The sequence below is a fragment of the Daphnia pulicaria genome, chromosome 1 (genome assembly GCF_021234035.1).
Source record: "Daphnia pulicaria isolate SC F1-1A chromosome 1, SC_F0-13Bv2, whole genome shotgun sequence".
Taxonomy (NCBI): domain Eukaryota; kingdom Metazoa; phylum Arthropoda; class Branchiopoda; order Diplostraca; family Daphniidae; genus Daphnia; species Daphnia pulicaria.
The window spans coordinates 42868748-42880017 of NC_060913.1; positions in this window are offsets into that span (position 1 = coordinate 42868748).

An 11270-nucleotide genomic window follows, 5' to 3' on the forward strand; every position below is an offset into this window, starting at 1 on the left:
GCACGACAGAGCACGCCAGAGCACGTTAGTGCACGCCAGAGCACGCCAGTGCACGCACGAGCACGTCAATACACGCCAGAGCATGCAAGTGCACGCCAGAGAACGCCAGTTCACGCAAGAGCACGCCAATTCACACCAGAGCACGTTCATGCACGCCAGTGCACGCCAGAGCACGCCAATTCACACCAGAGCACTCCAGAGCACGCCAGTGCACGCCAGAGCACGCCAGTGCACGCCAGAGCACGCCAGTGCACGCCAGAGCACGCCAGTGCACGCCAGAGCACGCCAGTGCACGCCAGAGCACGCCAATTCACACCAGAGTACGCCAGTGCACGCCAGAGCACGCAAATTCACACCAGAGCACGCAAGAGCACGCAAGAGCACGCCAGAGCACGCCAGTACACGCCAGAGAACGCCAGAGCACGCCAGTGCACGCCAGTGCACGCCAGTGCACGCCAGAGCACGCCAGTGCACGCCAGTGCACGCCAGTGCACGCCAGTGCACGCCAGAGCACTTCAATGCACGCCAGAGCAAGCCAGAGCACGCCAGAGCACGCCAGAGCACGCAAGTGCACTCCAGAGCACGCCAGTGCACGCCAGAGCACGCCAGTGCACGCCAGAGCACGCCAGTGCACGCCAGAGCACGCCAGTGCACGCCAGAGCACGCCAGTGCACGCCAGAGCACGCCAGTGCACGCCAGAGCACGCCAATTCACACCAGAGTACGCCAGTGCAGGCCAGAGCACGCAAATTCACACCAGAGCACGCAAGAGCACGCCAGAGCACGCCAGAGCACGCCAGTACACGCCAGAGAACGCCAGAGCACGCCAGTGCACGCCAGAGCACGCCAGTTTACGCCAGTGCACGCCAGTGCACGCCAGAGCACGCCAGTGCACGCCAGTGCACGCCAGAGCACTTCAATGCACGCCAGAGCAATCCAGAGCACGCCAGAGCACTTAAGTGCATGCCAAAGCACGCCTGTGCACGCCAGAGCACGCCAGTGCACACCAGAGCACGCCAGTGCCCGCCAGAGCACGCCAGTGCCCGCCAGAGCACGCCAGTGCACGCCAGAGCAATTCAATGCACTTCAGAGCACGCAAGTGCACGCAAGAGCACGTCAATGCACGCCAGAGCACGCCAGTGCACACCAGAGCACGCCAGTGCACACCAGAGCACGCCAGTGCCCGCCAGAGCACGCCAGTGCACGCCAGAGCACGCCAGTGCACGCCAGAGCAATTCAATGCACTTCAGAGCACGCAAGTGCACGCAAGAGCACTTCAATGCACGCCAGAGCAAGCCAGAGCACGCCAGAGCACTTAAGTGCATGCCAAAGCACGCCTGTGCACGCCAGAGCACGCCAGTGCACACCAGAGCACGCCAGTGCCCGCCAGAGCACGCCAGTGCACGCCAGAGCACGCCAGTGCACGCCAGAGCAATTCAATGCACTTCAGAGCACGCAAGTGCACGCAAGAGCACGTCAATGCACGCCAGAGCACGCCAGTGCACACCAGAGCACGCAAGTGCACGCCAAAGCACGCCAGTGCACGCCAATTCACACCAGAGCACGCCAGTATACGCCAGAGCACGGCAGAGCACGTCAATACACGCCAGAGAAAGCCAGAGCACGCCAGAGCACGCCAGTGCACGCCAGTGCACGCCAGAGCACGCCAGTGCACGTCAGAGCACGCCAGTGCCCGCCAGAGCACGCCAGTGCACGCCAGAGCACGCCAGTGCACGCCAGAGCAATTCAATGCACTTCAGAGCACGCCAGTGCACGCAAGAGTACGTCAATGCACGCCAGAGCACGCCAGTGCACACCAGAGCACGCAAGTGCACGCCAAAGCACGCCAGTGCACGCCAGAGCACGCCAGTGCACGCCAGTGCAAGCCAGTGCACGCCAGTGCACGCCAGTGCACGCCAGTGCACACCAGTTCACACCAGAGCACGCCAGTATACGCCAGAGCACGCCAGAGCACGTCAATGCACGCCAGAGCAAGCCAGAGCACGCCAGAGCACGCCAGAGCATGCCAGAGCACGCCAGTGCACGCCAGAGCACGCCAGAGCACGCCAGTGCACGCCAGAGCACTTCAATGCACGCCAGAGCAAGCCAGAGCACGCCAGAGCACGCAAGTGTACGCCAGAGCACGCAAAAGCACGCCAAAGCACGCCAGTGCACGCAAGTGCACGCCAGTGCACGTCAGAGCACGCCAGTGCCCGACAGAGCACGCCAGTGCACGCCAGAGCACGCCAGTGCACGCCAGAGCACGCCAGTGCACGCCAGAGCACGCCAGTGCACGCCAGAGCAATTCAATGCACGCCAGAGCACGCCAATTCACACCAGTGCACGCCAGTGCACGCCAGAGCACGCCAATTCACACCAGAGCACGCCAGAGCACGCCAGTGCACGCAAGAGCACGTCAATGCACGCCAGAGCACGCCAGTGCACGCCAGAGCACGCAAGTGCACGCCAAAGCACGCCAGTGCACGCCAGAGCACGCCAGTGCACGCCAGTGCACGCCAGTGCACGCCAGTGCACGCCAATTCACACCAGAGCACGCCAGTGCACGCCAGAGCACGCCAGAGCACGTCAATGCACGCCAGAGCAAGCCAGAGCACGCCAGAGCACGCCAGTGTACGCCAGAATATGGTAGAGCACAGCAGAGAACAGCTCAGCACTTGAAGTTGCTATAATATTTTTTTCAATTGTTAAAACCATTTTTTAATTACAGGATGTGTAAATCAATGTCCAATACACCATTTCAAGTCTATTGAATCAATAAATTTATAGAGCTAATCATGAACAAAAAGTTTTAGAAAAACGCACATCACAGCACTTGAATTTTTAAAAATTATTCAAGTTATTTGAGTTCTATTGTCGGGTAGTGGATTTCTATTGTCAAGCACTTGAGTTCTGCATAGCAGAGCACGCCAGAGCACGCCAGAGCACGCCAGAGCACGCCAGTGCACGCCAGAGCACGCCAATTCACGCCAGAGCACGCCAGTGCACGTCAGAGAACGCCAGTGCACGCCAGAGCACGCAAATTCACACTAGAGCACGCCAGTGCACGCTAGAGCACGCCAATTCACACCAGAGCACGTCCATGCACGCCAGAGCACGCCAGTGCACGCCAGAGAACGCCAGTGCACGCCGGAGCACGTCAATGCACGCCTGAGCACGCCAGTGCACGACAGAGCACGCCAGTGCACGCTAGAGCACGCCAATTCACACCAGAGCACGCCAGAGCACGCCAGAGCAAAACAGTGCACGCCAGAGCACGCCAATTCACACCAGAGCACGAAAGAGCACGCCAGTGCACGCAAGAGCACGTCAATGCACGCCAGAGCACGCCAGTGCACACCAGAGCACGCAAGTGCACTCCAAAGCACGCCAGTGCACGCCAATTCACACCAGAGCACGCCAGTATAAGCCAGAGCACGCCAGAGCACGTCAATGCACACCAGAGCAAGCCAGAGCACGCCAGAGCACGCAATAGCACGCCAGAGCACGCCAGAGCACGCCCATGCACGCCAGTGCACGCCAGAGCACGGTAGAGCACATAAGAGAACAGCTCAGCACTTGAAGTTGCTATAATATTTTTTTCACTTGTTAAAACCATTTTTTAATTACAGGATCAATGTCCAATATACCATTTCAAGTCTATTGAATCAATAAATTTATAGAGCTAATCATGAACAAAAAGTTTTAGAAAAACGCACATCACATCACTTGAATTTTTAAAAATTATTCAAGTTATTTGAGTTCTATTGTCGGGTAGTGGATTTCTATTGTCAAGCACTTGAGTTCTGCATAGCAGAGCACGCCAGAGCACGACAGAGCACGCCAGAGCACGCCAGTGCACGCCAGAGCACGCCAGAGCACGCCAATTCACACCAGAGCACGCCAGTTTACGCCAGAGCACGCCAATTCACACCAGAGCACCCCAGTGCACGCCAGAGCAAGCCAGTGCACGCTAGAGCACGCCAGTGCACGCCAGTGCACGCCAATTCACACCAGAGCACGCTAGAGCACGCCAGAGCACGCCAGTGCACGCCAGAGAACGCCAGTGCCCGCCAGAGCACGCCAGAGCACGCCAGTGCACGCCAGAGCACGCCAGTGCACACCAGAGCACGCCAGTGCACGCCAGAGCACGCCAGTGCACGCCAGAGCACGCCAGTGCACGCCAGAGCACGCCAGTGCACGCCAGAGCACGCAAGTGAACGCGGGAGCACGCCAGTGCACGCTAGTGCTTGCCAGCGCACTTCAATGCACGCCAGAGCACGCCAATTCACATCAGAGCACGCCAGTGCACGCCATTGCACGCCAGAGCACGCCAGTGCACGCCAGAGCACGCTAGTGCCCGCCAGAGCAATTCAATGCACGCCAGAGCACGCCAATTCACACCAGAGCACGCCAGTGCACGCCATTGCACGCCAATTCACACCAGAGCACGCCAGTGCACGCCAGAGCACGCAAGTGAACGCGGGAGCACGCCAGTGCACGCTAGTGCTTTCCAGTGCACTTCAATGCACGCCAGAGCAAGCCAGTGCACGCCAGAGAACGCCAGTGCCCGTCAGAGCACGCCAGTGCCCGCCAGAGCACGCTAGTGCATGCCAGAGCAATTCAATGCACGCCAGAGCACGCCAATTCACACCAGAGCACGCCAGTGCACGCCATTGCACGCCAATTCACACCAGAGCACGCCAGTGCACGCCGGAGTACGCCAGAGCACGTCAATGAACGCACGAGCAAGCCAGAGCACGCCAGAGCACGCCAGTGCACGTAAGAGCACGTCAATGCACGCCAGAGCACGCCAATTCACATCAGAGCACGCCAGTGCACGCCATTGCACGCCAGAGCACGCCAGTGCACGCCAGAGCACGCTAGTGCCCGCCAGAGCAATTCAATGCACGCCAGAGCACGCCAACTCACACCAGAGCACGCCAGTGCACGCCATTGCACGCCAATTCACACCAGAGCACGCCAGTGCACGCCAGAGCACGCAAGTGAACGCGGGAGCACGCCAGTGCACGCTAGTGCTTTCCAGTGCACTTCAATGCACGCCAGAGCAAGCCAGTGCACGCCAGAGAACGCCAGTGCCCGTCAGAGCACGCCAGTGCCCGCCAGAGCACGCTAGTGCACGCCATAGCAATTCAATGCACGCCAGAGCACGCCAATTCACACCAGAGCACGCCAGTGCACGCCATTGCACGCCAATTCACACCAGAGCACGCCAGTGCACGCCGGAGTACGCCCGTGCACGCCAGTGCACGCCAGAGCACGGTAGAGCACATAAGAGAACAGCTCAGCACTTGAAGTTGCTATAATATTTTTTTCACTTGTTAAAACCATTTTTTAATTACAGGATCAATGTCCAATATACCATTTCAAGTCTATTGAATCAATAAATTTATAGAGCTAATCATGAACAAAAAGTTTTAGAAAAACGCACATCACATCACTTGAATTTTTAAAAATTATTCAAGTTATTTGAGTTCTATTGTCGGGTAGTGGATTTCTATTGTCAAGCACTTGAGTTCTGCATAGCAGAGCACGCCAGAGCACGACAGAGCACGCCAGAGCACGCCAGTGCACGCCAGAGCACGCCAGAGCACGCCAATTCACACCAGAGCACGCCAGTTTACGCCAGAGCACGCCAATTCACACCAGAGCACCCCAGTGCACGCCAGAGCAAGCCAGTGCACGCTAGAGCACGCCAGTGCACGCCAGTGCACGCCAATTCACACCAGAGCACGCTAGAGCACGCCAGAGCACGCCAGTGCACGCCAGAGAACGCCAGTGCCCGCCAGAGCACGCCAGAGCACGCCAGTGCACGCCAGAGCACGCCAGTGCACACCAGAGCACGCCAGTGCACGCCAGAGCACGCCAGTGCACGCCAGAGCACGCCAGTGCACGCCAGAGCACGCCAGTGCACGCCAGAGCACGCAAGTGAACGCGGGAGCACGCCAGTGCACGCTAGTGCTTGCCAGCGCACTTCAATGCACGCCAGAGCACGCCAATTCACATCAGAGCACGCCAGTGCACGCCATTGCACGCCAGAGCACGCCAGTGCACGCCAGAGCACGCTAGTGCCCGCCAGAGCAATTCAATGCACGCCAGAGCACGCCAATTCACACCAGAGCACGCCAGTGCACGCCATTGCACGCCAATTCACACCAGAGCACGCCAGTGCACGCCAGAGCACGCAAGTGAACGCGGGAGCACGCCAGTGCACGCTAGTGCTTTCCAGTGCACTTCAATGCACGCCAGAGCAAGCCAGTGCACGCCAGAGAACGCCAGTGCCCGTCAGAGCACGCCAGTGCCCGCCAGAGCACGCTAGTGCATGCCAGAGCAATTCAATGCACGCCAGAGCACGCCAATTCACACCAGAGCACGCCAGTGCACGCCATTGCACGCCAATTCACACCAGAGCACGCCAGTGCACGCCGGAGTACGCCAGAGCACGTCAATGAACGCACGAGCAAGCCAGAGCACGCCAGAGCACGCCAGTGCACGTAAGAGCACGTCAATGCACGCCAGAGCACGCCAATTCACATCAGAGCACGCCAGTGCACGCCATTGCACGCCAGAGCACGCCAGTGCACGCCAGAGCACGCTAGTGCCCGCCAGAGCAATTCAATGCACGCCAGAGCACGCCAACTCACACCAGAGCACGCCAGTGCACGCCATTGCACGCCAATTCACACCAGAGCACGCCAGTGCACGCCAGAGCACGCAAGTGAACGCGGGAGCACGCCAGTGCACGCTAGTGCTTTCCAGTGCACTTCAATGCACGCCAGAGCAAGCCAGTGCACGCCAGAGAACGCCAGTGCCCGTCAGAGCACGCCAGTGCCCGCCAGAGCACGCTAGTGCACGCCATAGCAATTCAATGCACGCCAGAGCACGCCAATTCACACCAGAGCACGCCAGTGCACGCCATTGCACGCCAATTCACACCAGAGCACGCCAGTGCACGCCGGAGTACGCCAGAGCACGTCAATGAACGCACGAGCAAGCCAGAGCACGCCAGAGCACGCCAGTGCACGTAAGAGCACGTCAATGCACGCCAAAGCACGCTAGTGCACGCCAGAGCACGCAAGTGCACGCCAGAGCACGCCAGTGCACGCCAGTGCACGCCAGTGCACGCCAATTCACACCAGACCACGCCAGTGCACGCCAGAGCACGCCAGAGCACGTCAATGCACGCCAGAGCAAGCCAGACCACGCCAGACCACGCCAGTGCACGCCAGAGCAAGCCAGTGCACGCCAGAGCAAGCCAGTGCACGCCAGAGCACGCCAGTTTCCGTCAGAGCACGCCAGAGCCTGCCAGAGCACGCCAGTGCACGCCAGTGCACGCCAGAGCACGCCAGTGCACGCCAGAGCACGCCAGTGCACGCCAGTGCACGCCAATTCACACCAGAGCACACCAGTGCACGCCAGAGCACGCCAGAGCACGTCAATGCACGCCAGAGCAAGCAAGACCACGCCAGACCACGCCAGAGCACGCCGGTGCACGCCAGAATACGGTAGAGCACAGCAGAGAACAGCTCAGCACTTGAAGTTGCTATAATATTTTTTTCACTTGTCAAAACCATTTTTTAATTACAGGATGTGTAAATCAATGTCCAATACACCATTTCAAGTCTATTTAATCAATAAATTTATAGAGCAAATCATGAACAAAAAGTTTGAGAAAAACGCACATCACAGCACTTTAATTTTTAAAAATTATTCAAGTTATTTGAGTTCTATTGTCAAGTAGTGGATTTCTATTGTCAAGCACTTGAGATCTGCATAGCAGAGCACGCCAGAGCACGCCAGTGCACGCCAGAGCACGCCAGTGCACGCACGAGCACGTCAATGCACGCCAGAGCACGCCAGTGCACGCCAGAACACGCAAGTGAACGCCAAAGCACGCCAATGCACGCCAGAGCACGCCAGTGCACGCCAATTCACACCAGAGCACGCCAGTGCACGCCAGAGCTTGCCAGCGCACGCCAGTGCACGCCAGAGCACGTCAATGCACGCCAGAGCAAGCTAGAACACGCCAGAGCACGCCAGAGCACGCCAGTGCACGCCAGAGCACGTCAATGCACGCCAGACCACGGCAGTGCACGCCAGAGCACGCCAGTGCACGCCAGAGCACGCCAGTGCACGCAAGAGCACGCCAGTGCACAAAAGAGCACGCCAGTGCACGCCAGAGCAAGCCAGTGCACGCCAGAGCACGCCAGTGCCCGTCAGAGCACGTCAGTGCCCGCCAGAGCACGCCAGTGCACGCCAGAGCAATTCAATGCACGCCAGAGCACGCCAATTCACACCAGAGCACGTCCATGCACGCCAGAGCACGCCAATTCACACCAGAGCAAAACAGTGCACGCCAGAGCACGCCAATTCACACCAGAGCACGCCAGAGCACGCCAGTGCACGCAAGAGCATGTCAATGCACGCCAGAGCACGCCAGTGCACACCAGAGCACGCAAGTGCACGCCAAAGCACGCCAGTGCACGCCAGAGCACGCCAGTGCACGCCAGTGCACGCCAATTCACACCAGAGCACGCCAGTATACGCCAGAGCACGCCAGAGCACGTCAATGCACGCCAGAGCAAGCCAGAGCACGCCAGAGCACGCCAGAGCACGCCAGAGCACGCCCGTGCACGCCAGTGCACGCCAGAGCACGGTAGAGTACATCAGAGAACAGCTCAGCACTTGAAGTTGCTATAATATTTTTTTTCACTTGTTAAAACCATTTTTTAATTACAGGATGTGTAAATCAATGTCCAATATACCATTTCAAGTCTATTTAATTAATAAATTTATAGAGCAAATCATGAACAAAAAGTTTGAGAAAAACGCACATCACAGCACTTGAATTTTTGAAAATTATTCAAGTTATTTGAGTTCTATTGTCGGGTAGTGGATTTCTATTGTCAAGCACTTGAGTTCTGCAAAGCAGAGCACGCCAGAGCACGACAGAGCACGCCAGAGCACGCCAGTGCACGCCAGAGCACGCCAGTGCACGCCAGAGCAAGCCAGTGCACGCCAGAGCACGCCAGTGCACGCAAGAGCACGCCAATTCACACCAAAGCACGCCAGAGCACGCCAGTGCACGCCAGAGCACGCCAGTGCACGTAAGAGCACGTCAATGCACGCCAGAGCCCGCCAGTGCACGCCAGAGAACGCAAGTGCACGCCAAAGCACGCCAGTGCACGCCAGTGCACGCCAATTCACACCAGAGCACGCCAGTGCACGCCAGTGCACGCCAGTGCACGCCAGTGCACGCCAATTCACACCAGAGCACGCCAGTGCACGCCAGAGCACGCCAGAGCACGTCAATGCACGCCAGAGCAAGCCAGAGCACGCCAGAGCACGCCAGAGCACGCCAGAGCACGCCAATTCACACCAGAGCACGCCAGTGCACGCCAGAGCACGCCAGTGCACGCCAGAGCACGCCAGTGCACGCCAGAGCACGCCAGTGCACGCCAGAGAACGCCAGTGCACGCCAGAGCACGCCAGTGCACGCACGAGCACGTCAATGCACGCCAGAGCACGCCAGTGCACGCCAGAGAACGCCAGTGCACGCCAGAGCACGCCAGTGCACGCAAGAGCACGTCAATGCACACCAGAGCACGCAAGTGCACGCCAAAGCACGCCAGTGCACGCAAGAGCACGCCAGTGCACGCACGAGCACGTCAATGCACGCCAGAGCATGCCAGTGCACGCCAGAGCACGCCAGTGCACGAACGAGCACGACAATGCACGTCTGAGCACGCCAGTGCACAACAGAGCTCGCCAGTGCACGCCAGAGCACGCCAATTCACACCAGAGCACGCCAGTTCACGCCAGAGCAAGCCAGTGCACGCCAGAGCACGCCAGTGCCTTTCAGAGCACGCCAGTGCACGCCAGAGCACGCCAGTGCACTCCAGAGCACGCAAATTCACACCAGAGCACACCAGTGCACGCCAGAGCACGACAATTCACACCAGAGCACGCCAGTGCACGCCAGTGCACGCCAATTCACACCAGAGCACGCCAGTGCACGCCAGTGCACGCCAGTGCACGCCAATTCACACCAGAGCACGCCAGTGCACGCCAGAGCACGCCAGAGCACGTCAATGCACGCCAGAGCAAGCCAGAGCACGCCAGAGCACGCCAGAGCACGCCAGAGCACGCCAGAGCACGCCAATTCACACCAGAACACGCCAGTGCACGCCAGAGCACGCCAGTGCACGCCAGAGCACGCCAGTGCACGCCAGAGAACGCCAGTGCACGCCAGAGCACGCCAGTGCACGCTAGAGCACGCCAGTGCACGCCAGAGCAGGCCAATTCACACCAGAGCACGTCCATGCACGCCAGAGCACGCCAATTCACACCAGAGCAAAACAGTGCACGCCAGAGCACGCCAATTCACACCAGAGCACGCCAGAGCACGCCAGTGCACGCAAGAGCACGTCAATGCACGCCAGAGCACGCCAGTGCACACCAGAGCACGCAAGTGCACGCCAAAGCACGCCAGTGCACGCCAGAGCACGCCAGTGCACGCCAGTGCACGCCAATTCACACCAGAGCACGCCAGTATACGCCAGAGCACGCCAGAGCACGTCAATGCACAACAGAGCAAGCCAGAGCACGCCAGAGCACGCCAGAGCACGCCAGAGCACGCCCGTGCACGCCAGTGCACGCCAGAGCACGGTAGAGTACATCAGAGAACAGCTCAGCACTTGAAGTTGCTATAATATTTTTTTCACTTTTTAAAACCATTTTTTAATTACAGGATGTGTAAATCAATGTCCAATATACCATTTCAAGTCTATTTAATTAATAAATTTATAGAGCAAATCATGAACAAAAAGTTTGAGAAAAACGCACATCACAGCACTTGAATTTTTGAAAATTATTCAAGTTATTTGAGTTCTATTGTCGGGTAGTGGATTTCTATTGTCAAGCACTTGAGTTCTGCAAAGCAGAGCACGCCAGAGCACGACAGAGCACGCCAGAGCACGCCAGTGCACGCCAGAGCACGCCAGTGCACGCCAGAGCAAGCCAGTGCACGCCAGAGCACGCCAGTGCACGCAAGAGCACGCCAATTCACACCAAAGCACGCCAGAGCACGCCAGTGCACGCCAGAGCACGCCAGTGCACGTAAGAGCACGTCAATGCACGCCAGAGCACGCCAGTGCACGCCAGAGAACGCAAGTGCACGCCAAAGCACGCCAGTGCACGCCAGTGCACGCCAATTCACACCAGAGCACGCCAGTGCACGCCAGAGCACGCCAG